General features: G+C 44.1%; 1 long non-coding RNA gene across 1 annotated transcript in view; it reads right to left on the reverse strand.

Moving 5' to 3' along the window:
* Positions 1–25386, reverse strand: part of 4930543E12Rik (RIKEN cDNA 4930543E12 gene) — a 41780-nt gene extending 16394 nt beyond the window's left edge. Inside the window, exons 1-2 of the long non-coding RNA NR_045978.1 lie at positions 25190–25386; positions 24265–24360 (exon numbers count right to left, since the gene is read on the reverse strand). This is a non-coding gene — a long non-coding RNA (RIKEN cDNA 4930543E12 gene). The remainder of the gene's footprint in view (positions 1–24264; positions 24361–25189) is intronic.
* Positions 25387–27761: the final 2375 nt, after the last annotated feature.

Here is a 27761-nt window from a genome sequence, read left to right on the forward strand (position 1 = left end):
CTCTTGGCTTTTTCTGGGGTTGGTGGGAAATGGGAGTCCAGGTCCATGCCCCCGTGCTGGGCATATGCTGTGCTTATGAGTTATATCCCCAAGTTTTTTCACAAAGTACATTTTTAAGAAAAAAAAAGAGGAAAGAATACATGCTTAACACTGATTTTATTCACCTAAGATATCAGTGGCTAAAAAGTCCTACATGCTGTGTATAAATGTGGGCCTGTGTATACGTACACAAACCATACCATGGTACACAAGAAGTCAGGGGAGTAAATGGCTGATCTCTGTGGACTGTGAGGAGTTGTGCTTATAGGGCAGTACGAGTCCTTGTGACTGAGGGTAGCTGTCGTCTCTCCTCCCCTGAATTTCAGCAGCTCATCTTCCCTTGCAATCACCCACACCTAATTCGTTGCTCTCTTGACAAAAACAAAAAAAAAACCAAAAAAACGAGCCTCTGATTCTCCCATGCCTAGTCCTGTTTCTACTTTCTGTTTTGAGCCAGGGTCTCACTAAGTTGTCTGCGTTTAAACTCATGCCGTGGTCCACAGGAGCCTTGAGTTTGCAGGTCCAGCTGGGACGGCAGATCTGCACCACTAGCTCAGGTTTGCTTTCACCATCTGATCTGTTCTCGGCGTTTGCTGTGTGCATCCTGCATTCTGAGACTGCTCCTGCCTGCGATATGTGTGTCTCTCCTGGTCCATCTCCCACGAGACAGCCGCTCACAGGATGGGAAGTGATATGGTTTGGGGGTTTGGCTTCATTTGTGTGTTTTGAGACAGCCTCACTCTGTATCACAGGCTGGCCTTAAACTCACAACTGCCTTCCTGCCTTAGCCTGCTGACTGATAGAATTCAGGGAGTGACTTACCACTCGGGGAAGTAATATGCATTTCTTAAATGGAAGAAAAGGCCAAGATGATCCAAGAGAAATGGTAGGCAGCTGCTTACACAGGCAGGAGCTAAGTCAGAGAGAGTTTCGGGCAAAAGAGGAGATCTGTAGAAATACATATGCAACAGCATTGTTTAAAAGCTTCAGTCTGGGCATGCAGGAGTCAGTTTACTGAGAATATACACTGCCGCCTGACTGCAGAGGATGCTGGGCTCCACAGAGAAAGGCTTTGTATTAGGTGAGTCTCCAAGTGGAGACTGGACACATAGAAGTTACATAAAGGGAAGTTGGCATGATGCAATCTTTTACATTCAGGGTCCTCACCGATCTGTTGCCACAGGAAGGGGTAGTCATTACCAAATATCAGCAAATGTTCATTCAATTTAACATTAGGCTTTTGTGATGGTAAAGGGAAGGATTGAGGCAGCTGGAAAGGAGGTGGTCGTACTGGCATAACCTTGTTCCAGATCTGGGATCCTGACAGCCACCCACCTCCATAACCTTAGTGGCGTCAAAGGAAAAGTCCTCTTAACTTACTTATTTACTTCCATCCTTCCCTCTTTCCTTTTTTCCATCTTTCTTCTTTTTTCTTCCTTTTTCTCTCTCTCTTTCTTTCTTTCTTTCTTTCTTTCTTTCTTTCTCTCTCTCTCTCTTTCTTTCTTTCTTTCTGACTGGTCCTTTGGGCCTTCAGCTAAGCTCCTTGCCAGGGTCCTGGAGGAGACCAGAGAGATCCCTCTAGTTCTCAGGGACTTGGCACTTGGCGGCCGATTCTTCTTGCTAGGCATTCTTTTGTCTCCTGGGCGCTAACAAGCAAATAACCTTACTCTACCACAAGGTTCAGCCATGATGTCCTGACTCACCAGGAGCCAAAAGGTGGGTAAGACTGACATGGGCTGAGCCCTCTGAAGCTGTGAGTGAAAATAGACGATTGTCCTTTTACATGAATCACTCAGCTGTGCTGCCATGCTGACAGAAAGCCAACGGACACACACCTTCACATGTCATGGTTTCCAGGTAGCCAGAGTGGCCATTCAGAAATACCTCCTCAGGGACCACTGCCCTCCAGCCCTCTGTAACACTTAGAACAAATCCATGTCCTGGTTAGAGCTTGTCAGCTTTCCTCCATTAAATTGGTCTGTATCAATAGGCATTTTCCTGATGCTAATTACTATAGGAGGGCCCAACCCACTGCAGGTGGCCTGGACTGTATAAGAAAGGTGCTGAGCAAGCCAGGAGAAGCAAGCCAGTATGCGGCATTCCTCCATGGTCTCTGTTTCAGTTTTTGCATCCTGCCTTGGAACTCTGCCTTGGCTTCTTTCTATGAAAGAAACTCTTTCCATGGCTTATCACCTGTAAGCCTAATAGACCCTTTCTGTCTCAAAGTTGGTTTGCTCAGCATTTTATCACAGCAACTGAGAAGCAAACTAAGGTAATCTCTGTGTCTTAGTTAGGGTTTTATTGCTCTGAACAGATACCGTGACCAAGGCAAGTCTTATAAAAGACAACATTTAACTGGGGCTGGCTTACAGGTTTAGAGGTTCAGTCCATCATCATCAAGGTGGGAGCAGGGCAGTATCTAGGTGGGCATGGTGCAGGTAGAGCTGAGAGCTCTACATTTTCACCTGAAGGCTGCTAGTGGAAGACTGACTTCCAGGCAGCTAGAATGAAGGTCTTAAGCCCACGCCCACAGTGACACACCTACTCCAACAAGGCCACACCTCCTAATACTGCCACTCCCTGGGCCAAGCATATACAAACCATCACCCCCTGTTTTCTACATCACTTCCTTTGGGCCATTCATAAGGGAAAAGTTACCTTATTCCATTATGATCAAGAGTCACTACTTTAAGAACAGCAGAGAGAGATTATTGCAGTCACCTGTCTGCAGCCTGTGTCCTCATGCCACAGGTAGTTCTCCGGGTGACCTTTACAAAGCCACTCATCTCACTTTTGAGGGTTCCACCCTCGAGGCTAATCAGACTTCGAGTCCTGTGCCCTACCACCTTCTTAAGGCCATCAGACTGCAGTGGGGACTTCAGCATGAAAACTTGAGGGGACATGGCTCTGTTCCTACAGAGTTCCTTCTGAAAATCTCTCTGTTCCTTCCTTACACTCACCAGCCAGTTTCCGCAGGCTCACATTGTTCTTGCCTCCAAATCTCACTATTTTAGGATGTCGCCAGTCAGCTCCAGAACTGCACCATCTTGAATGTACCCACTTTTGTCTGATCTTAGAAGCTAAGAAGGTTGAGCCTGGTTAGTACTTGGATGGGAGGAGATGATCAGTCAGCCTGGAGTAGGATTTCTCTTTAAATTAAAAAAAATTAATTTATCATTATCATTGTGTGTGTGCGTGTGCATGTGCCATGATGCACATGTGAAGATCAGGAAACAACTTTTGAGAGTTAATTCTCTCCTTTCATTGTGGATTCCAGATATCAAATTCAGGTCACCTGCTTGCACATTGCATACTTTGCTCACTGGGCCATCCCACCAGCCCATTAGGATCTAACTCAATGACCTCATTTTAATTTGATTACCTCTCTAATGACCCTCGTTCCAAATATGGTCACATTCTGAGGTATTATTTTGGGAAACGCAATTTGCCTCATAACATGGTCTGTCACTATGACAATATAATCCTACTTAAGAAAAACACATGAGCCCTCAGGTAAAAAGAGGCAGTGTACAAAGGCACAGGCTACTGTGAGGATTAAATCAAATAATACCCAGAAAGGCCTGCTGTCAGACTGGGTGTGGTGGTGCACACTTTAAATACAGCACTCAGGAGACAAAGGTAGACAATCTCAGTGGTTTGAGGCTAGCCTGATCTCCAGAGACAATTCCAGGCTAGTCAGGGTAGTCAACACATTTTAGTTTCCATTCTTATGTTTCAAAGACAGAATCATGCTATACAAATACAAGGTGATACATATTAAAGACCTTATCTAAGCTATCAAGGGGGGAAGCAGTATGGCATGCACACACACACACACACACACACACATACAAAACACCATTGAAAGAATTTACAAATAGCTACAGAATGACTCGATCACCCCACTTATAGCACTTCTTCTGTACCTTAAGGTGAATGTTTTGGAATAACTTTTCTGCAACTTAAATATTTGTAGATTGATCCAAATATAGTAGTCGCTATATCCAAAGGATGTACCAGACACTCCATAAGTATGCATATACACAGAATTCACACATATGACACCCAGAGCTTCTCAGAGATTTTCTATCAGAGGGAAGCCTTAGACAAATGAGCTGTCATGCATTCTCCTATTTTTCAAGCAAGGTGGTGCCAAAGCTGAACCCACAAAGCTCCCAAGTATAAAAAGTTGTTTTAAACAAAACAAAACAGTATTAGAGACTTCGGAGATGGGTCCGTGGGTAAAGTACCTAACACACAAACACGAGGCCCAGAGTTTGGTCCTCAGCATCTGTAAAAAACCATGGGCCAGAAAAAGGAGAGCTTGGCTGCACAGGTAGCCACAGTCCCAGCCGTGGGGAGAGAGGAGACAGGTGGCTCTCCAGAGCTCACTGGCGGGCCAGTCTAGCTGAACTGATGCGTTCCAGGTTCAATGAGAGATCCTGTAACAAAAAATTCAGATGGGGCATGATTGAGGAAAACACCTGACCTGGGCCTCTGGCTTCCACAAGCATGCAAACACACATATGTGCAAATGCACCTGCTTGTACATGTGTGTGCACATACAATAAATTAATACAAAAAATAAATGTTTTAAAAACAAGACCAGCATCTCAATTTGATAGAACAAATGCATTATTAAGAATATATTGAGAGGGGCTGGAGCAATGACTCGGAGGTTAAGAACTCCTACTGCACTTCCAGAGAACTCTGGTTTAGTTCCCAGAATCCACAAATAGAAACGCAGTCACATCTAACTTCAGTTTCAGAGGATCTGACACACTCTTCTGACCTCCACCAGCACCAAGCACACAATTAGTGATATATGTGTGCATGAGGGCAAACACTCATAAAATAAATAAAATAACATAAAATAAATATTTTTTTAAAAAGAAGAATGTACTGAGAGGGGCTGGAGCAGTAGCCCAACATCTAAGAGCCCATGCTGTTCTTCCAGAGGGACTCCAGTTCAGTTCCCAGCACTCACATCAGGTGGCTCACAACCTGTAACTCCCACTCCAGGACTGTCCAGCACCTCTGTCCTCCGCTGAGCCCTGCACTTATCACACACACACACACACACACACACACACACACACACACACACACACACAAAGTAATGAAAGTAAATTGTTAAAAGAAGAAAAACCTCTCTATAAGCCCATGATGATGCCAAAGTCCCTGTGGCAATGGCTTTTTTGGGCGGCGACTCTGAAGAACAGCAAAATGCCAGCCTTCACTACCCCTCCCCTCATCCTGGTCTGAGGTGAGAAGCAGGCCCAGCAGAAGAAACCTTATGTTCTTTGCCACTAGTATCCCTTCTAGCCTAGCCCCACCCACCGTCACTTGGAGCGTTCTCCCTCCCTCCTGGAGCTATAGTTTTGAGAGGCCCAAGACTTCTTCATCTCTGTAGCCCTTGCACCTGGCAGCATGCCCAGCCAAGGGCAAACCTCCGTTTACTTAGCCGGGTTAAACTGCATTAAATCTAACAGAATTCCTTTTTGGGTCTCTGCCTTCAGAAGAGTGGGCGGCATTGCTCATGCCTTACTGCCTCTTAGCCTCACCCACAAACGCAGCTTTCTTTCAACTGCTAACTCTGACTTAGAAGCAATTGCATAAACACACCTCAACAAGACAAAGGTCAATTGCCTCCCCTTTGACTAGGCTGCAGCAGGCAAAGCTTGGAAAGCCACAGAGGTACCATTTAGTGGAAGAAAGACCTACACAATTAATCAGATTTTCAACTACTAATTACATATTAGTGCTAAGTAATAGTTCCGTCTTCTCACTGGGCATATCTGAGTCTTCCATAAATGCATTCTTCCCACTGCCAAGGCTGAGAACTTAGTGGGAAAAGGACCCACACCTGAATGAGGTAGAATCCTCAGAGCCTAATAACGTTAATCATAACTGGCAGATGCTAAGGATGCTACACTTTATAGAGAACTATTTTTACAGGCCATCATTTCATTCCTGCCAATCATCCTGTGAAAGGTGGTCTTTATTTGCATCTTAAACACAAGGTCATTATAATCCAGAGAAGTGAAGCTAAATGGGAATAGGCAAGGCTTGGGCTCACATCATCTGACTACAGATCAAATTCTCTTCTGGAGAGGGGGAATGTAGTGAGAGTTTTAGTTTCTTTAAAAATCCAGTTGTGTGATTATGTTTTTGTTTTGATCCCAGGTATGGGATATGGGGCTGTTTCAGACTACCCACAGCTGCTAACTATGATTGTCTCGTGCTCTAGGGAGGGCATGATTTTTGCCAACTGTGGATAGTTTAATTCTGGGGACTATGGAGGGGGGCAGGAGGGAAGAAGAAGAAGAAAAAGAAGAAGAAGAAGAAGAAGAAGAAGAAGAAGAAGAAGAAGAAGAAGAAGAAGAAGAAGAAGAAAAAGAAGAAGAAGAGGAGGAGGAGGAGGAGGAGGTTGCTATTGTTGTGGTCTAAGGAAAAGAAGTTGGAGATACTCTGAACTGGCCCCAAGGAACTCTATCAGCATCCCTTATCAGCAAGAAGCCTATAGAGGCTATGCTCCCCTTTCCCCACTAACCATCTTACTCTCCTACCTAGTGTAGGGGATTTAGAAGGGATTAGTCTGAAATAAAGGTTGGAAGGGAGGTAGAGATATAAGAACCCAATAAAATAATAAAACAAATACACTAACAGGGTGAAGCAGAGATAGGCTCACAAAATCATGGGCACACAGGGTAGAAAGGAGCTGATAAGCTCTCCATTTAGAAAACTAGTGGTATGACTCCGCCCCCAACTTTGAGCATCAACTTCACATTACCTAGTCACAGCAACCCCCAGTGTCTCATGTGCATAAGCCATAGGACTTAGTAGGAAACAGGAGGTAAAAGCTAACTTTGTATAGAGCGTAACACTTGCCATACTTTGTTCTTTTTAAAACATAATTATTTTGAAATTTTAAATAATTTTTTATTTTTAAAAAATAATTAATTTTATTAATTTTTAATTATGTATGTGCACATGTGTCTATGTAAGGGTGTATGTACATGAGGCATTAAGTTCCCTGAGGATAGAAAAATAAAGAATAAATGATACTCAAATACATAATGACTAAATTTAACAAAAGAAATGCCTTCAAATTCAAGAAGGTTTGTGAACAACAAAGGATAATACCTACACACTCCCCCAAAATACACTAAGTCACATGATAGTCAAATTTGGAAGATGAAGAAAAGCTTTTAGCAGTGTGAGTGGGAAACTATCTATAGAAGAAAAACATTTCAAATGACAGTGAATTTCTCATTAGCAATAATGGAAGCTACAATGAAACAATCCAATAATAGTCAAGTCCAGCAAGAGAAGAACTGTCAACCTAGAATTCTATACCCAGCAAAAGTATCCTTCAAGAGTGAAGGTGAAATCAAAACACTCTCAGATGAAGGAAAACCAAGTGAATGTGTTCTCAGAAGACTCACTCCAAAGTGTGACCAAAAGAAGTGGTAAGAAATGGAATTGTAGAACATAGGAAAGTAAGATAGAACCCACATTTCTTTGTATTGTTAGTAACTATGTAGGCATAGTATGAATAGACACACTAATTTACCATCTCTTTAGTTTTCTTAATTATGTGTTACTATCTCAGAGAAAATGGCAATGCAATCTGATACTAAAGTGAAATGCTCTAGTGATTATATTATAAGCAAGGAGACAACAAAACAAAGAAAATAAGGCTTCTACATTTTACTTGAATTAATAAAATAATGTGGCACTTAAAGGATTATATATGATATAACATCTTAGATAAGTTTAATGGTTGAGCCATAACCTAAAAAGCAACCAAAGCAATACATTAAAAAAACAGCGTGGATAAATCAAAAATCCATAACAAATATTAGTCAAGTAATTCACAGGAAGGCATATGAAAGAAAACAGAAGAGTCAAAAGCAGAGAGTGGGAGCAGGGCAGACTGGAGTCCTGACATCAAAGGCATTAATTGTGATAGAATACATATACCAAGTAGAAGACAGGTTGGCAGAGTGGATTAAAACCTACAACTCGGCTATATGCTACCTATAAGAAACTCACTTCAAAGGCGGTAATGGAGGCAGGTTGAAAGTAAGAAGAAAAACTGAACAAGTTTTTCACCACTACTTTTGCAAATGACTACAAACATAGTAGCTCCAGGTAACGTTGCTGTATAGCTCTGTAAATCAGCAATCTGCCAGAAGCCTTAGAAGGCTAAAGCCAAGGTGGTGGAAAGGCTCACATTCATTTCTGGACACCGTCCCTCCCATCTTGCCAGCATCATGAGGGAATCCTCACTCTTTGGCTCAAGGTTCTCTTTCTTCTTTGACAAAATCCTAAAGAACGGGTGAGTCCTTCTCACACTGCAGCACCCAGAGCTCTTCTTCTGCCTCCCCTTTCCACTGTTAAGAACCTATGATCACACTGAATCCTCTTGGATAATCCCAGAGCCTTTCTCCATCCCGAAGCCCTGAACCACACCCACCACACTTTTGTTCTATAAGGGCGCCCATTCACAAGTTCTGAAAGTTAGAGCAGTAAAAGCTTCAGGTTTTTTTTTCCTGCAACAATAAAGGTATATCTTGCCAACATTAATTTGAAGAAGAAAAAAAAAGCAGGTAAGATTAAATAGGCCAATGACAAAATGGAGTGGATTGTGGAGGGATAATATACAACATTAACGGCCTCAATCCACTGAGAGAACGGCAACAAACCACACAGCTACAAAATATGTCTTCCTCCATTTTTGTTGTAGTATCCGTGGCTGGGTACTTCCAGAAACATCTCTTCAGCTCATGACTCTGGAGTTCAGAAAATGCAAGCACCCATTTCTGTCCATCACGTATGAAAGTCCACAGCACCCACTGGGAGCCTCTTTCAGAAGTGCTATACTCAGATGACAGGTAGAAGCCCGCTGTTGCTGGCCTCTCCATGGCCTCTCCATCTTTTCATCTTCAGCAGACATCTGAGAGAGGCAGGAAGCCGGAAGCTGGCATCATCCCCGACTTACAGATAGAACATTCAGTATCAGTTGTGTGATGTCAGCTCACCGTGGGGTCGACATTAGAACTAGGGCTTCTCTGACTTTTGTTTTCCCATCTCACCCACACTAATGCAAAATGGTGAGGTATTCAGGCTTGGAGGTAACAGGCTCAGCTCCACCATTTGACAGCTGTATACCCTTAGAGGTGCTCCTTAGTTAGAGGTGCTCCTTAGTTAGAGGTGCTCCTTAATGGCTCTCTGACTCAGTTTCTCTATAGAGTTAAAATGATGTTCCTATCATACTGACTCCTGTAAAGTTTCAATGTGTTAATACCAGATGGCACCCTTAAAATAGTGCTTCAACCCTTATAACTTAAGCTTAATAACTGGCAGTTGACATTCAACACTACTCTTACCCAAAGTAAATGAATGACATAACAGTTAAAAGCACTCACTGGCTATTTTTGCAGTGGTACCTAGTTCCATTCCCAGAACCCAGCTCAGGTGGTTCAAATCTATCTGAAACTCCAGTTTAAGGGGATCTGACATCCTCCTCTGGTCTCTGCTGGTACTGCATGCTGGTGGTACACAGACATACATGCAGGCAAAGAGAAAAACATTTTTTAAAAAAAGTATAATACAGTAATTATTTACCCAAGTTAATAAATGATGCTTCTTTTCCTAAGACCCCCACCATCAGATACCCATTACTATTCATGCAATGTAAATGGTAGAAATCATCAAAATTCTGCTCGAGAGACAGAATTAATTAGTTTGTCTAAAGCCTCAAAGGATGAACCTTTCTTCATGCATTTAAAGAAAATAAATAAGATGCATTTCACACCCTTCCTGCTGGGCACAGAGGTGTGGTGTCTGTCACTGGTTTCTTATACTTCTCTCCCTTTTCTCTGGCCAGTGACCATATGTCAGGATGAGAAAAGTGTTTTAATGCTGCCAGGTGGACAGGGCATAAAAAGACAGTAATCAGTTAGCTTCCACACAATACTACATTTTTCATCTGTTCAGCAATCATGGATTAATTATGAGCCTTGTCTCTCCAACAGGTGGTACCCGTGGTCACATGACCATAGCAGAGTTGCCTCCAAAATCAGGCAGATAAGCCATCTATGCTAATTTCAAATACAGATTTCCATCAGCTTTGTATCCAAGGGTCAGAGCAGGCATATAATATACCAGGATGTTCTTTGTGAGTGTCTCAGATCCTCATGCTTGCTAACAGTGATGGAGAAGCCGTTCCAAACAGCTCCTCAACGGCACATCTGCCTAGGTTAGATCAGGGTGTGTCTAACAGTCAAGCATGTCCCTGTTTCCTTCATACCATACATCATATGGCTCTCCATTATCTTCTTGACATTTACCAATTCTGGTGGCTTTGTCAGGGATTTTTAAAGAAACTTTGAGTTCAAGCATTCTATTGATCACACAGATGACTAAAGCATGTATTGAAACTGTAACTTTCAGCCCATCTATTATGCTTCTCAATGATGCAGAAAACACTTTTCAGGCTACGCGTTATGATCTGGAAGTTACAACATGGCATAAAGTCCAAAGAATAGGAAGAGGTGAGGCTTGACGTCCAAAGTAAGCAGTTGTGTTTGAGCCATGACACGGCCCAAAAGGTGACTATAGCACAGCTCATGAGGTGACCAAGCTCAACCCATGCTTTCTTGTATGACAATCACTTATCTGAAAGACAGGCAGATAGACTGTGGTTATTCAAAATTAGGATTTCAGCAGTCATTTCTTTTTTAAAATGAACAAATTCCACTCCTTACTTCCAGGAAAGGAAATGGCTGTTTAGATTTTTGGCTGGCTGGCTGGTTGGTTGGTTAGTTGGTTGGTTGCACTGTTAACTCAAAGTTAGAATTCTGGAAAACATGTATTCACAGCTATATTGTCTTGATAAATGTAAGCTAAGGAGCTGGATACAGGGGCACATGCCTATAATCCTAGCACTCAGTAGGCAGAGATTGGAAGATTGCCATATGTTTGAGACCAACCCAGTCTACATAGTGAGTTATAGATGAGCCAAAGCGATATAGCCAGTGATCCTGTTTCAAAGGAGGAAGAGGAAGAGGAGGGTTGAGACAGAAAGGCAGAAGGATAGATGATTCCAGAGGAATCATCCTGGCTAAGGAATGGTGCTGCCCACAGTGGGCTGGACTATCATCTATCAGTGATCCCTCAAAGACATGCCCACTGGTCAGTCTGATCTGGGTACTCCCTCAATCCAGACCCCCTTCTCAGGCAATTCTAGGCAGTTTCAAGTCAACAGTTAAGTCTAACTGGGATATAGGGTGAAGCTGGAGGTGTATAGAGACCCCAAAGGAGCCTAGGTCTGGGGCAACAGCAGCAGTCAGGTGAAGGCCTGCAGGCAGTTAACCTCTGAAGTTCTAGCTCTGGTAGCCCTAGGGCCACATCTGTCTTCTTGTGTCCAGTCTAGAAGTTAATTCAGACTGGCTTTCAGAGTGTTTTTTTTAATATTTCCCATGATGTGATAAATTTAGTATTTAATATATTAACATTCCATTTCAGGTACCTTAGGAGGAAAGACTGCTAAACTTGATACTCCTGTGGACAAACTTGTGTGTTTATGTTAAACCCAAGCCTTCTTCTGTTGTGAGGAAGCCTGTTCTAGCTAATAAGACACACTTTGCTTCCTGGGCCTGACCACTGCCATAGCTCTCACTGAAAGCCTGTATCAAGCTCTTTAGAATAAGGGACAGTTCCATGGTGCAACTCACAGTCTGGGCTGAAAAACATGGACTGATTCTTCCTTCCTTTCTTTTCTTCCTTTTCTCCTTTTTCTTTCTTTCTTTCTTCCTTTCTTTCTCTCTCTCTCTCTCTCTCTCTCTCTCTCTCTCTCTCTCTCTCTCTCTCTCTCTCTCTTTCTTTCTTTCCTTCTTTCCTTCCTTCCTTCCTTCCCTTCTTTCTTTCTTTTTGATTCATTCATTTTTATTTAATATGGATTATTTTGCCTGCATGTATGTCTGTGTGAGGGTGTAGGATCCCCTGGAACTGTAGTTACAGAAAGTTGTGAGCTTCCATGTGAATACTGGGAATTGAAACCAGGTCCTCTGGAAGAGCAGTGTCTGCTATTGACCACTTAGCCAACTCTCCAGCCCCTAGACCTGGATTCTTTCATCTCCGGCCCATTTAACAGATGCTTTTGTCAAATGCAGTAAAAGTCAATGATTAGAAAAAAAAAAGTATAAATAGACAACTAATACAAATTTAGTTTGCATTTATTTATAATTGTGTTTAAATTACTTCTTGATTGAAAAGAACAAAACATATTACAGGCCATCCAGATGGGTCAATAGGTAAAAGCACTTGCTGCCAGATCTACCAAAATTAGTTCCATCTCTGGGACCTACATGGTGAAAGGAGAAAATGGACTCTCCCAAGTTGTGCTATGACCTTCATAAGAATACACATGCGCGCGCACACACACACACACACACACACACACACACACACAAGTAGACTCCAATCTGACCCCAATATCTTTGTAATTACTAGATGAGAAATACAATTTGTACATGTACTTTCTTTGTTGATGCACTGGGGACTAATTTCAAGGCTTCAATTGTGCTAGGCACAAATACATGCCACTGTATCTTAGGCCTTTCTTTTTACTTTTGAATTGCTCTGCAGGATCTCACTAATTTTCCCTAGGCTGTCCTTGAACTCTCTACACTCCTGCTTCAGCCTCCTGAGTAGCTGGGGTGTCAGGCCTCTCCCACTAGACCTGACTTTTAAATATATTTTCAAATTTGATCAGTATTGTTGATAGTGTCTCACAGATTGGCAATGACAAGATGTTATCACCTTTTAATGTTATTGTTATATTCTAGGCTCTGACCTAACAATCTGTATAAGAAAGTTGGTTCCTCCAAATATCTCCTTTTAAAAATTTCCTTAGAACTTACCTACCAATGGAAGGTAATATATGCTCTATTCCCTCCTTGCATGGCAATATTGAGGTGTTAGATATGACAGTTTGAGAGAATGGCCCCCATACACCAAGTTTGAATACCTATTCTCCAGCTGGTGGAACCACTTGGGAAGGATTAGGAGGCTTTGTTGGAGGAGGTGTGTCACTGAGGGTTGGGTGAAGTTTCCAAAGACTCTAGTTCCCAGTTCTCTCTCTCTCTGCCTCAGGGGCATGGGTAGAAATGTGAGCTCTCAGCTGTCCTTTTGCTTGGCCATCATGGGCTTTAGCCCTCTGAAACTGTAAGCCCAATTAAACTCTCTTTTATAAATTGCCTTGGTCATGGCATTTTATCACAGCACCAGAAAAGTGACTACGACATCAGACAAGCAATCAGGCCTGAAAATCCATTCAAATCTTTTTCAAGTTGACAAAATGGAGTCTTGTCTTCCAGAAACAGGAAGCCTTCATCCCATAGTAGAGATGCTTTAGAATTTTCCTCCTCAAAAATTACTTACTTCTGTATGCAGCATGACAATTCTAATCAGCTATCATATTAACACATAAGGAGAATAACGCATTTAATGTATTACTGTCTATAAGTCACAAATTTTACTCTATAACTAAGCAGCATGTGTGTGTGAGATGTATCTGCATGATGTGTACATGTCTGTATGATGTGTGTGAGTGTGTGTGTGTGTGTGTGTGTGTGTGTGTGTGCATGCTTGTGTGAGAATATGGGCACACACATGCCATGGCACGTGTGTGGAGGTCAGAAGACTACCTCAGGTGTAGGTCCTTACTCTCTACCTTGTTTGAGACTGGGTCTCTTGTTATTTGCCAATGTGTGCACCAGACTGAGTGGTCCACGAGCTTCAGGAGGATATCCTGCCTGCCTCCTATCTCACCACAGGATAGCTGGAATAGCAGATGCAGGCTACTACCATGGATGGCTTCTGTGGGTCCCTGGGTCTTGCACAGCAAATGCTTACCACAAAGTTATCCCGCCAGCCCTCAGCTGACATTTTTGTAATAGCAAAGCGTTATCAAGGAAGGGGCTGACACATTGATTTATAGTTCATCGCACATGATAATAATCTCATAATGCTGCTGCAAGGAGCTTCGAGGAACACGCATACTCCCAACACACAGCTCTCAATCACACCAGTGCATAATGGGAGTTTTCATAATTTATCAGTTCAGGGCTAATTGGATTTGTTGAAAGGTAAAAAAAAAAATCCAATTGTTCTTTCCTGTCACCTCCAATGTTATTGATAGAAAGTCTTCCTTGTCAGCAGACTCTGCATTTGCCACAACTGGGTGACTAGCACTCGGTGAGCTTTTGTGTTCCCAGAGTCAGATTTCCATGTCATTAGAATACATTAAGCCACAGCCTTTAAAGTGTCATTTGAACCATATCTTTGTCACAGATCCATCCAACACTTGCAAGCCAGCAAGAGTGGTGGCTAAAACACTGGACTTTTAGACCAAGCAACCTCAAGGGCTACTTTATATGGAGCTTATCCAGCACTCACAGAAGGGTGGGGATACCGGGCTGCTGTTTCTGTCAGCTTTAGAAACTGTGTCTGGATTCCAACATTGTCAAACCTTGGGGGAGGGGGGTTGTTGCTGTCTGTATGTGAGTCCCACATAAGTTGGTAGATTTGTTTCTTCATTATTTCTACAAGTGGAAACATAATGGGTTTAGGGGTGCGTGTGTGTATGTGTATGTTTGCATATGTGTGTGCATATGTGTGTATGGCACACATATGGAAGTCTGAGGACAACCTGCAGACTTGGCTCTTTCCTCCTGCCATCTGGAACCTGACGATCTGACTAAGTGTATCTCAACTTCCCAATGACCCTTTAATACAACCTCATGGGGTGACCGCTAACTATAAAAATATTTTTCACTGTTACTTCCTAACTATAATTTTGCTATTGTTATGAATCATAATGGAACCATCTGATATGCAACCCTTGTGAAAGGGTCCTGCCACCCCAAAGGGGTGGAGACCCACAGGTTCAGAACAGCTGCTTGGAAGGCTGGGCAGCCAGCCTTTACCTGCTGAGCTTCACACACCTGAAGCTGATGTGCGAAGCGTCCTCTTTGAGTCACTGCTGTGAATACTTTTCACCATCGCTTACTTCTCTTGCTGTGAGTGGTTTACTACCGCTGTACTCAGAAAGGTCCTGTCTTCTCTTAAGCAAGCCACGGGAGGGTGGGGGGAGAAGTGGGACACCACACAGGGAGGATGGGGGAGGATTTTAGTCGTCCGTGAGTTACAGTTTATAAAAGTGGTACTGCAGTAACCTCCCTAACTTAACCATTGTGCAGGATTTCAAACAAGCTTTATTAACACTTGAAATGACTTCAAAATAACCACTTAAAAAAACTTCACATTGTCTCAGCTTTTTATGAAGTGTTGAGTTGCAGCCAATCAACTCTAAAATACTGCCTCTTATCTTGTGCCCCCCCCCCCCCTTCTATAAGACAGACCCACAACTTCATACTGGGAACAGCTATGTTAAAAGGCTGTTAAGGTGCTGGAAGTCCCTGGTTAAATATTGCCCAATACCTTCTCTGGATCCTTGCCTAAGAGGAAGGCACCAGTTTCTATGAAGATATTAGAGGTCGTGATAGAGCCATCTTTCATGAGAAGCGTTTAAGGAAGATATCTCAGGAATTCCTCTTGAAAGTGGATTTGAGAACCAGTGTTTCACACACAGCTTTGTGAGGTCTGCCCTGCCCTCTGCTGGTCTTCACGGTAAACGCAGTCACCATCCACGTTTGTTTCAAGTGGATGACAAGAACTTCATTGAGCACCTTCAGTGTGTCAGGCAACAGGCAGAATGCAGCATCTTGATTTCCACTGAATAGTACCATAATCCTATTGGGCAAAAAATGCTTCTGCTTCCGTTTCAGATTAGAGGAAGACTGTAACAACCCTCAACCAAGCGTTGAGGACACAGAAATGATAATGTTCTGCAACTCTGGTCCTGCCTAACACTAAAGCCCACATCGGTTCCTCTCTGTCTCCTTGCCTCCGACTTGCTTGACTTCCGGCAATGTCTAAGTAGTTACAGTGCATGTTGCTCTCCTTGTTGCAGAAAGCCACACAGACGCACGTGCAAATACAAATGTTCAATATTGCCACAGCACATCCTGAAGGCAAGAGAACCACTCAAATGCTAACTTAGGGAATCAGACTTTGTAGGTGTAGTCGTTTTTTTCCTGGTCAAATGAACACTGCGGCCATGGCTTCTCAGTGTGCACAGGAGTGGACATTGAATGGCAATTTCTCCTTTTCTTTTTTTTTTTAATTTAAAGTTAAAATTTTTATTTTGTGTGTATGATGTATAAGGTGTCTCTGTGTGTGTGTGTGCATCCTACAGTACAAGGGTGGAAGTCAGAGGTCAACTTTTAGGAGCCACTGTCTCCTTTCTCCTTTATATGGGTTCTGGGAGTTGAACTCGGGTCGTCAGAGTTGTTTGAGAAGCACCTTTACCCACTAAGCTATCCTTTTTCTTTCTTCTTTTCTTTAGATAAGGCTTCACTACATAGCCTAGGCTGCTTTCAGAGTTGTGTTTGTTCTGCCTAAGTCTCTCAAATGCTACGATTAGGAGCTGGAGAGATGGCTCAGTGGTTAAACCTATGAGTTGTTCTTCCAGAGGAGCCGGATTCAGGCCGAGCGCCCACGTGGCAGCTCATTACCTGCTGTAACTCTAGTCCCAGGGGAATCCAATTCCCTCTTCTGGCCTGCATAGGCACTGTGCACTATAGACACTGATACAGGCAAATACCCCTACACATAAAAAAAAGTGAAAATTTAAAAATATATATATTATACCTGTGTGTTTCTGTGTCCAGTTGCCTAACTATCTCTAGGTTATCGTCTGGTTCCATGGGAGTGAGATTTTATCAGGCAACTGCTTGGTATAAAAAAAAAAATCACCAGGCTAAGCTACAAGGCCTCAAGGGAGTGAATTTTTAAACACTAGGCACTGGTGTTGCTGTAGGAATTCAAAGGAGCTTCATAGAAACCTTCCATTGTTTCCAGATGCTATGAGATTGACAGAGGAAATCTGGCACAGCCTGACAGAACACGTCCTAGGGTTAGTGGTGATCACAGGAGACTCCTGGTGTGCCTAGGCCTCTGGGAAAGCCATGGATCGCTAAAGGAGTCATTCAAGCCAGCTGTGGTGTTCTAGGCTCATAGTTTGTGGTCTTTGATTGCTATGTATTTGAAACATTTCACCCCGGAACAATGTCAGGTCATATCATAGTGGATGCAATATCCTTATTTATTGTCTAGCACTTCACTTCGTGCTTCGTAACTGTCAGTCACACTGTTGGAATGGAAGTACAATATATGCAAATTTTTTTCCAAGGGAACTTTCTCTCCAAATCCCCAACTGGGTCTCATGAGAACAACCTTCCTGTTGTGATATCAGATCTCTGAGTGCAGTCATCTTCCAAACACATCTGCTGGCTGGGACAGCAGGGACTTTCCCAGCTACTACTGGGCACTTCCGTGGCATGATGCAAGGGCTGTTCCTATGCAAAAGCATCAGGGTGGGGAACAGGACACAGGCAACTAGGTTAATGACAAGCAGTGTGGAGTGGCGGGTTAGAGCTCTGACCAGTGGATTCCCCAGCGGGGCTAATTCCTTGTCTTAATCTAGAATCTCAGTGCTCTCCTTTATTTTTGTTTTTGTTTTTAAAGAAAACAAAGCAAAACAAAAGAAAACAAAAACAACTCTGGTTTAAAATCTGGCTCAACCCTCAGGATGGTCAAATCTACTAATCAAGGAGGCTACAGGTTATCAGCAAAGAACAGAACAGTTGTTAGGCCCTTAGTAAGTAAGAAAGAGACCACAAGAATGGTTATTGAAATATCCAAAGCATAATGATAAACCTGGACTTTATCAGGCAAGGGAATCACTACCACCCCAGGCCAGAAGGAAGGGAGGGAGGGAGCCAGTCTGTTGCTTGGCAGAAGAGATTTAGGAACATAAGCATCTTGTGCACTCTTTCTTCCCACCTGCGCCCCACCCCCTCTTGCCTATGCTTCCAAACCCAGGCCAAACCCAGCCTGAGGACAGAGGACTCAAGGGTCACAAAGGCAGGCTTGAAGAGCTCAGGGCAGGATGGAGATGGGGTTCAAAAGATCCACAGAACCACGAAAACACAGTCAGTGGGTCTTTCCTCCCCTGTAGGAGTGCAGGTGAGGTAGTGCTGTAGATTGGTTAGAAATGTAGGTTTATAATCAGTGACCAATATCCGAACCAGGTCTAGCAGTCTGTGTGACCTTGAGCTCATCAGCTACACCTTTGTGCCTCAGTTTCTTTATCTATGTATAAGATGCAGGTCTCAATGTCATGTTCTACTTAAGTACCAGTGCCGAGTGTTCGGTTCATGAAATGAACTCCTGCCAAGGGCAAGGGATATGGAAGCAGCTGGAAACATCGGCTTAACTTCTTCCATGCAACTCGCTGATGACTGCCACAGATTCCAGATTAGCTGCTTTTCGGGAAAATACTGCCCCTGAGTTGCTCTTAGTGACAAAGGTCCCCTCCCACCTTCCAAAGGCTCCCTCTTTCTGAGGGCTCCTGGAAGACGTGGAATGCATGTGAAGAGCAGCCATTTGTTCACTCCTGTTCTGCTCCTTGTCTGTTGCAATAGAACAAGTGAGCTTTCAAAGCCTCATTATCTACAACTATAGAATGGGGCCAGATGATCATTGCAAGGAATGGCTGGCCTCCCTTCCCAACTTTCTCACCCCAACCTCAAGAGAGTCTAGCCTTTCATGTTCTTATATCAGATCTCTGGACTTTACTTGTGGATACATGTCTGTCACAAGCATCCCCCGAGGAACACAATGATCCCTCAATCCCTCCACCCACCCTTAGTTAACTCCTTGGAGAATAATCTAGTATGTTCAATACATTCATCCCACCTTACATCAATGAACAGTGGTCACGCTCTACCACTCCTGGGCATATTCCCATAGGGCTCTATGTCCTACTACAGAGATATTGCTCACTCGTGTCCCTAGCCGCCTTATTCACAATTGCCAGGAGATGGAAATAGGCTAGGTGCCCACCAACTGATGAGTGGATAATAACATTGTATACACCCATACACAATGGAATATTACTCAGGTGCAAGATATAATGAGAGTGTGAAATTAGCAGGTAAAAGATGAAGCTAGAAGCAACCATTCAGAATGAGGTGATGCAGACTCAGAAAGACAAACACCACATGTTCTCCATCATCTGTGGGTGTTAGCTTTGAATCTAATGTAAACACGTGAGTTTAAGTTGGAGTAGCCCTATAAGGCAGGAAACTAGCAGTAAAGAGCAATATTGAGAAAAACTTTAAGGGAAAGGAGAAGGACACAGCTGGTATTGGGGGTGGGAAAGACGGCTAATGAGACAAAAAGGAGTGTGTGTGGGGGGGGGATAGCACCTTTTTTTTCTCTAAATTCAAAATTAATTGAGAGTTACACCCAGTAGTCAGACTAATATCTTGTCAAGAACCCCATCCTTTCAAAAATGCTAAGGATAGTAGATAGATTAACCTATCAGGTATTAGTTTAAAGGACCTGATACTTCTTCCATTCAGACAGTACACAAAACAAAACAACCCACAGTTCCCTTCCCCTGTGAAGTATGATACAGAGAAGCCAATAGGCTATGTGCCCCTTCCCTAAGAAACCATCTCCCCAAACGGAGGAAGAAAGTTTCTTGGCTGCACATGATCTTTCTGCCTCCATAACTCAACCATCAGATCACTCACTCTGTCTCTCCACTGAAGGAGGAGTGGGTGATTGGGTGGGTGAGTGGGTGAGTGAGTGGGTGGGTGGGTGAGTGAGTGGGTGGGTGATTGAGTAGGTGGGTGAGTGTGTGAGTGAATAGGTGAGTGAGTGGGTGGGTGAGTGGCTTAGTGGCAGGTGGGTGTGTAGGTGGGTGAGAAGAGCCAAGCACAGAGTTCTAGAAAACACTCCTTTTGGTGGCAGGAAAGACAGATCAGCAGTTAAGAGCACTTGTTTACAGAGGACCCAGGTTCAGTTCCCAGCCCCCCCCCCCACATGGCTGCGCTCAACCATCTAGAACCCACCCAGTTCAGGGGACCTGACATCCTCCTCTTACTACTAGGAGGATGTCACATCAGGCACATGTGCAGTTCACATACAAACATGCACGCAAACATCCATACATAAAGTTAATACATCTAAAAGCTAAAATAAAACACCCCTCCTGTCTGGCAACATGAACCAAAGAAACAGGGATATTGCTGTCCAGTCCTCACCAAGAGCTGTTCGCTGGGAGCCACTCAAATTTGCTGGGCAGTGGTGGCGCACGCCTTTAGCCAGCACTTGAGAGGCAGAGGCAGGTGGATTTCTGAATCCAAGTTCAGCCTGGTCTATAGACTGAGTTCCAGGGCAGCCAGGGTTACGCAGAAAATCCCTGTCTCAAAGCCACACACACACACACACACGGCCCTCAAATTTGTATAATTGTCTATTTAACAAAGTTTTATTCAAAACCTAATTTGTGCCAGGAATGTTATAAATCTTGGAAATACACTGAGTAAAATAAAGATTTTTGCCTTCACGTGCTCATGGGAGACAAAGTCTCAACTCTGATATTATGAATGACAACAAAACAATGAAGAGAGCTGGGGAGGGGTGAAGAGGCTAGACCTTTGTGACAGCCAATGATGCCATCGAGTCAGGCAAAAGAAGACTAAGACAGAGGTCAGTGGGGATGTGGGAAAACAGAGAGAGCACACATCCTGTAGCATATCAATATAAGATCATGCTGGATAAGACTGTCAGACATGACAGGGCTAGCGAGATGGTCCAGCAGAAAAGGCACTCAGTTCCTACAGAGGAGCCAGATGCAGTTTTCAGCATCTACATGGTATCTCACAACTCTCTGTAGCTCTTAATTCAAGATACCCAGTGCCCTCTTCTGACCACTGCAGGCTCTACACACATGCTATACACATGCATGCACTTAGGCACCCACATAGACACTTAAAATGAAAATAAGCATTTATTTTAAAAACTAGTCCTCTCTTTCTTTTATCCCATTAAAGCAGCCAATCAGATGTGAACTAGAAGGGTTAGGTCAGATGAGTGGAAAGCCATTCGGAAGTCTCTATTAGGCTTCCTAGACTACAAATTCCACCCATAGGAATTTATCCTGAGGGAATTAATCAACAGAAGCAGGAAGACGCTCATTGAAGCATTAATCATACTAACAAAATAATTAGAACTTGCTTAAACATCTAGCCATGAGGGAAAGGTTAATACATTATAATCAACTCGCTCAACTAAATATTATGAAGTAATTAAACGTGACAATTAGAGAACCTATGTGACAAGTTGGAAATTTTACTAATGTGTTACAGGGTGTAAAAAAGTAAAATATAAAAATATGTTTTCATAGTAATTAGCACTTCATAAAATTACACAACATGAAATAAGACAGATAGGCAACAGAATATCAAAACAACTTGTTTTCACAGGGGTGATGGTATGCTGAAAATGTGCTTTCTCTTGCATTTGGAGAGAATCAAGGCATCTGTGTTCTTTATGCATAGAATTAAACGTTTCCTGGAAGGATTTTAGTTTGGGGTTAGAAAAGGTGATCCTCAAAACAAAGTAATCCATGCTTATTTATTTCCCAGCCACTTACATTTTGAAAAGAGGTTTTTAGGGATTCTGGTGTTTAAAACAGGTAGAAAACATAAGGATACATCTCTGAGCACGGAGTCCTTTCTACTTCCTTAAAACAAAGGGAAATTTTGAGTCTTGGAACCGGAAATAAGATTGAAGGATTGGGCTGGAGAAATGGCTCAGCAGTTAAGAGTGCTTGCTGTTTTGAGAGAGAGAGAGAGAGAGAGAGAGAGAGAGAGAGAGAGAGAGAGACAGAGACAGAGAGACAGAGAGACAGAGACAGAGACAGAGTCAGAGACACAGAGACAGACAGAGACACAGAGACAGAGAGGAAGAAGGAAGAGAGGGAGGGGGAGGGAGGGAGGGAGGAAGGGAGGAAGAAAGGAAGAGAGTTCTCAGCACCCACATCAGGCAGCTCACAACCAAGTGTAACTCCATTTCCAGGGGATCTGATACTCTCTTCTGGCATCCATGAGCGTGGATACACACACACACACACACACACAGACACACACACACACACACACACACACCAGAAAAGCCTATTCTGAGGGGATGCTAGGAATGGAACCAGAGTCTTCTGAAAGAGCAGCAAGTTCTCTTAACAGCTGAGCTTTCTTTCCAGTCCCCAGGTTTTTTGTTTTGTATTTTTTTTAATCTCCACTTAAAATTCCTTAAAAACTGAATTTTAATTTGTGTGTGTACACGTGCATGATACACACACATACACACACACACACACACACACACACACACGCATGCCCATGACCCCGTGTGCATGCATCAGCCAGAAGCTGACACTGAGTGTGTTTCTCTATCACTCTGCTGTAATCCCTTGAGACAGGGTCTCTCACTGAATTTGGAGTTAGGAGACAGGAGAAGCCCTAGAGCAAGCTGGCTAGTTAGGCCAGTGTAATTGGTGAGCTTTAGACTCAAGTAAGACCTTGCTTCAATGAATAATATGGAATACTATTGAGGAAGACTCAACATCAGCTCTGGGCCTCCACATACAGGTACACACATGGATGTGCGTTTACATCCAAACACACATGTGTACCCCCTCCAAGCACACATTTACACGCTGTACACAGGGGGAAAAAAGAGTAAAATGGTAGAGATTTGAGTTCCCACTATGACAGGGGAGATCAAAGGTGGCAGTAGGGACAAAACAGCACAGAAGTGACAACGTGTAAACTCTGTAAAGACAGACGGGACTGGTGTGCTTCTCAGGATGGGCAAAGGTAGGCCAGGCCTGCAACTGGAGGAGTCTTTGGGTACAGACACTTGCTGAGCCAGCTTCCTTTCCAGCTTGTCCCTCCTACTGCCTGGTGGGTGCCCCGCATAAGACATGTTCTTTCCTGCTTCCATGGCTCTCTACCCACATCCTTGCTCTCCTTATCAGCCTACCCACTGCCCGCTGCCCACTGCCCCCTGCCCCCTGCTGCTGCCCCCTGCCCCCTGCCCACTGCCCCCTGCCTACTGCCCCCTGCCTACTGCCCACTGCCCCCTGCCTACTGCCCACTGCCCCCTGCCTGCTGCCCCCTGCCCACTGCCCGCTGTCCACTGCCCTCTGCCCTGGTCTTTTAAGGCTTAGCTCAACCATTTCCAGTTTCTTCTCCCCACCAAAGCCCAGGCTTCCCACTGGGGGCACCACATCTCTAGCCACGGACCTCCCTGGAGTAGTGGCTGTAATTATTTTGGACGCCTTTCCCCTGGGGGCAGGGACCAAGCTCTATTCATGTCTTCGCCTTCCATATGGGTCTTGACATAGAAGATGTGTTCAAAAAGTCAAGTGAATGAATTAAAAGAATTGTTTCCCCTTGGATTCAATCGAAGAGGCGATTGCAGTCACTTGCATCATGCAATCTTCATTGTGCCGACTTGAAAAACACTTTTTCTTCTCCTCCCACGACCAGTGTGACTCATCCCTGGGGCAGATAACACAGCTAGAAACTTCACTTTCTAAAATCTTTTCAAAAATCTGCTTTTTGAACATTCTCCTCCCAAGACAAAAACACAAGGAGGGTTTGGATTCTCTCAACTTGGCGGTTGACTGACAGAGTGCTAAAGATGTTTGGAGCTTCATCTCTGCAAGAGCCTCCAAAAAAGAACAGGCAGGCGAGTCACCGAGCGAGTCGTTCATCTTGGCTCCACTCATGGCTCTCTCAGGCCTTAGCACCACTTCTCACTCAACAGACACAGCACCTCCATCATTCCTGGAAGGCGTGGAGACTGAAGACCAAGAAAAAGCACAAACCAATAAAAGCTGACGTGGAGCTTAGGTCTGTCTAAGCCAGAAGGGTGCTGTAGCAATGTTACCCTGTTTGTTCTGGGTTCAATAGAAGACAGGCCCACCAAAATTGGGTGCTGATCTTTTGTATACATGTGATCTATGCACGTGTTCCTGTGATGTTCCTATGGGGTATATACTGTGTGTTCAGTTGCATGTACACCTGTGTTTACATTCTTGGGGAGGTCAGAGGTCAATGACAAATATCTTTAATTGTTCTCCACTTGATTGATCATCAGTGCTTTGGAGGTTTAACATATGTTTTTTTTTTAAAGAGTTTTTTTATGTCTATGAGTGTTTTGCTTGCATACCTGATGCCCTGGGAGAAGAGACGAGGGAGTCAGATCCTTGGAGTTAGAGCTGCAGTTCTGGATGGATGTAGGTACTAGAAATTGAACCCAGGTTCTCTGCAAGATAAGGAAGAATTCTTATCTTCAAAGCCATCTCTCCAGCCCCACCATTTTGGGTCTTGAAGACAGGGTCTCATAGAACCCAGACTGATCCTGCTGTTTCTGTCTCCCACAGGTTGGCTTATAGGCACTAACCACCACACCTAGATTTCCATCTTCTTTTTTTAAAACAGTCTTCTATTGAATTTGACACTCACAGATCCAGCTAGATTGGCTGGCCAATTAACTCTGAAATTGACTGATTCCACCCTTAACCCCCCAGTGCTGGGATTGTAGATATGTACCACACGCAGCTTTGAGATGGATTCTGGGATCTGAATCCAGGTTCTCTTGCATGTGTGTCACACTCTCCTCACTGAGCCACCTCCCAGCCTTGAACACCCATCCTTGACAAGACAAGATGTGGGCAAGGACAGCATCCCTGGGAAAACACGGTATTCTCCTTTCTGGTTTGTGGCTGTGACAAAACACTGACTAAAAGCAACGTAGGGAGGGGAAAGGGATTATTTGGCTTATGGGTCACAGTTCATCACTGAGGGAAGTCAGGGCAGGAACTCAAGGTAGGAACCTGGAGGCAGGAGGTAAAGCAAAGAAGACAGAGAAACGCTGCCTACTGGTTTCCCTGCGTCTTTCTCTGTTTCCTTTCTTACACAACCTAGGACCATTTGCCAAGAGGTGGTACTGCCCACAGTGGGCTGGGCCCTCCCACATCAATAGTTAATCATGAAAATACCCACAGACATGTCAATGTGATAGAGGCAATCCCTCAACTGAAGTTCCCTCTTCTCAGGTGATGCTAGTGCGTGTCAAGGTGACAAAAACTCACCAGCACACACAGTTTTCAGTGATGGTTATGACGAGCACCTGCCCCAGCCACCAACCTGCTCTTTCCCGTGTCCCTCTTTGCACCTTGACTGCAGTGCCAGGAGCTTTTTCTCCTGTCCACCCCCACACAAGGACATAAAAGCCCCTTTCTCCTAGCTTGCCGCTTAATTACAACTTACTGCTCCTTGTCCCAGCACTGCCATGGCAACAAGTAGCATTGGTACAAGAGTCAAAAGCAAGAAAGGTTGCCTGGCAACAGAGTAGTAGGATGAATTCAGCGATCCCAGAGGCCCAAGTTCTAGCTTGGGTTCTGACTACCTGGGACACAGCAGATAAAAACCGAGCTCCCCTGCACTTTGATTAGCCTTGGGGATTGTATTGTTATTTGTGAAACAAAGGTAGGAACAACGTTGGTCTCAGAGGACTGCTGTAAAGAGCAGCTCATTCCACTTATTCTGGGTCGCTGTTGTTGGGAGAGAAAAATCGCACGTGTGGACTAAGCACAAAGCAAACCAATGTCAAAGACAGACCAAGGTCAAAGGCAGATTACTTTCTGAAGACTGAGCTGCAGGAGTGTCAGTCACTTTGGTGCCATCTCTTTGTTATGGTCTCCTTCCTGTAGCCTCTTTGATAGTGTCTCCTGGGAGGATCATCAAATGTGTCAGTTATAATTCAAATGTAGATGCTGTTCGGCCAATCAACTTTATCTCTAGGAATCTTTGATATGGAAATACATGAAAATGTTTTCAAGCTGAAAACTGAATATGAACCCAAGAGGCCATTGAAGAGGGGACAACAGCACATCAAGCAGTGGGACCAATGGGATGCTGTGCAGTTTGAGAGGAGTCATTTGTCCAGTGATTGCTATTCTTGTTTTGTTTTGTTTTTTGTTTTGTTTTGTTTTTTGAGACAAGTCCCCATGTAGCCGGAGCTGGCTTCAGGTTTGCTAGGTAGCCGTATGACCTTAAACTTCTGATCTTCCTGCTTCCACCTCCTGAGGGCTGGGAGTCTAAGCATGTATCACCAACCTCAGTTTAATGCTGTGCCGAGGATAGAACCCAGGTCCTGCACATCCTATACCAACTGTGTCACATCCTCAGCACTTAGGAATTGGGGCCACTGAATATTACCTGCTACTGATTGTTCCCTGTAGTCCCTCAAGGCCCTGTGAAGAGGTCATGCCATTTGTAACAGCAAGATACTAGAAAACAAAATGGCCAGCATTTGAAATTAAAGTAACACTCTGTAGGGTTAAAAAGGTAGCTCTTCATTCAACAACAGACAAGGGGGTCTCTAAAATAAGATGTGTAGCAAATGAAGGCAAATGGCAGACAGACACACCCTTTCCAAAGATGTACCTACAAACACATCTCAAAATGCCTGGGAGGACTTGTCTCAGAGTATAAACAGTCACTTCTTGTTGCTTCCAGAAGAGGTGATAAATGCTTAAATATCCTCAAATGTTGTGTATTCCATTCCACCCACCTGAAAAGCCAGCCAGGGCCAGATAAACACCATTACCTCGCTAGCATACAGCAGTGGGCCTCACGATACTCTCCAAGTCCTTGTTGTCTCTATCACAATGTTGACACTTTAATCAGTTGCTTATGTGTTTCACACTCAGCCTCCCAAGTAGACTAAGAGCTCTGGGGTTGCAGAATCATCTTTTTATTGCTTACTCCAGGGTCTCCCCAGCCTCCCTAGGACATTCATTAAAATGAGAGGTTGAAACCTTGATGGAACAAGCCGAAGTCACCCTAGCTGCCGTGGGTTCATATCCACTCGTGTTGGGCAAGCATGCTCTAAGGGAGAGTTGGTTAGAGAAGAAGCTGGGTGGAAACTGCCCAAACAAGTCGGGATGTTGGCATGACGTTCACAATCTGGGCAGCAGGTGGCGCACATGACCTAAATTTCTTAGGCCATTCACAGAGAGAAGGATGTAGGGGAACCAGCAAAGTGGAGAATGTCATTCTCAGGTGTCTCCGGGCAGATGCTCTGTCCTCTGCCCCAGGATGTGACCCTAGCCTCTGCCTTCCACCCTTTGCTCTCACCCTCTCCAGTCCATCTATGCTCCCTCTGAAACCACACTTTTCTCATGGAGCACCAGAGCTCTCAATCCCACCAGTGACAATGGGTATCCTTAAAAATGATCAAAGGAGCAGAGGCTAGCCCAGGACTCAGTTCCAAGTTGTTGTTGGTTGTGTCCCCTCCACCCTTTGCCAAGCCAGGATCACTTAGGAAGAGGGATCATCATCCGAGGCTTGAGATGTTGCTCGGTTGTAAGACTGCTTGCCTAACATGCACGAAGCTGGGGATCCATTCCCATAAACTCATAAGCCAGGCATGGTGGCTGTCTCCGTTGGTTTCCTGTTGCTGTGATTCAGTCCACGGCCAAAAGCGACTTGGGAAGGCAAGGTTTATTTGCCTTATACTTCCACATCATAGTCCAAGGAAGTCAGGGCAGGAATGTGAGCCGGAACTTGAAGGCAGGAAGCGAAGCAGAGGCCATGGAGAAATGCTGCTTACTGCCTTGCTCTCCATGGCTTGCTCAGCCCACGTTCTCACATAACTCA

This window comes from Mus musculus, chromosome 7, assembly GCF_000001635.26.
Source record: "Mus musculus strain C57BL/6J chromosome 7, GRCm38.p6 C57BL/6J".
Classification (NCBI taxonomy): Eukaryota; Metazoa; Chordata; class Mammalia; order Rodentia; family Muridae; genus Mus; species Mus musculus.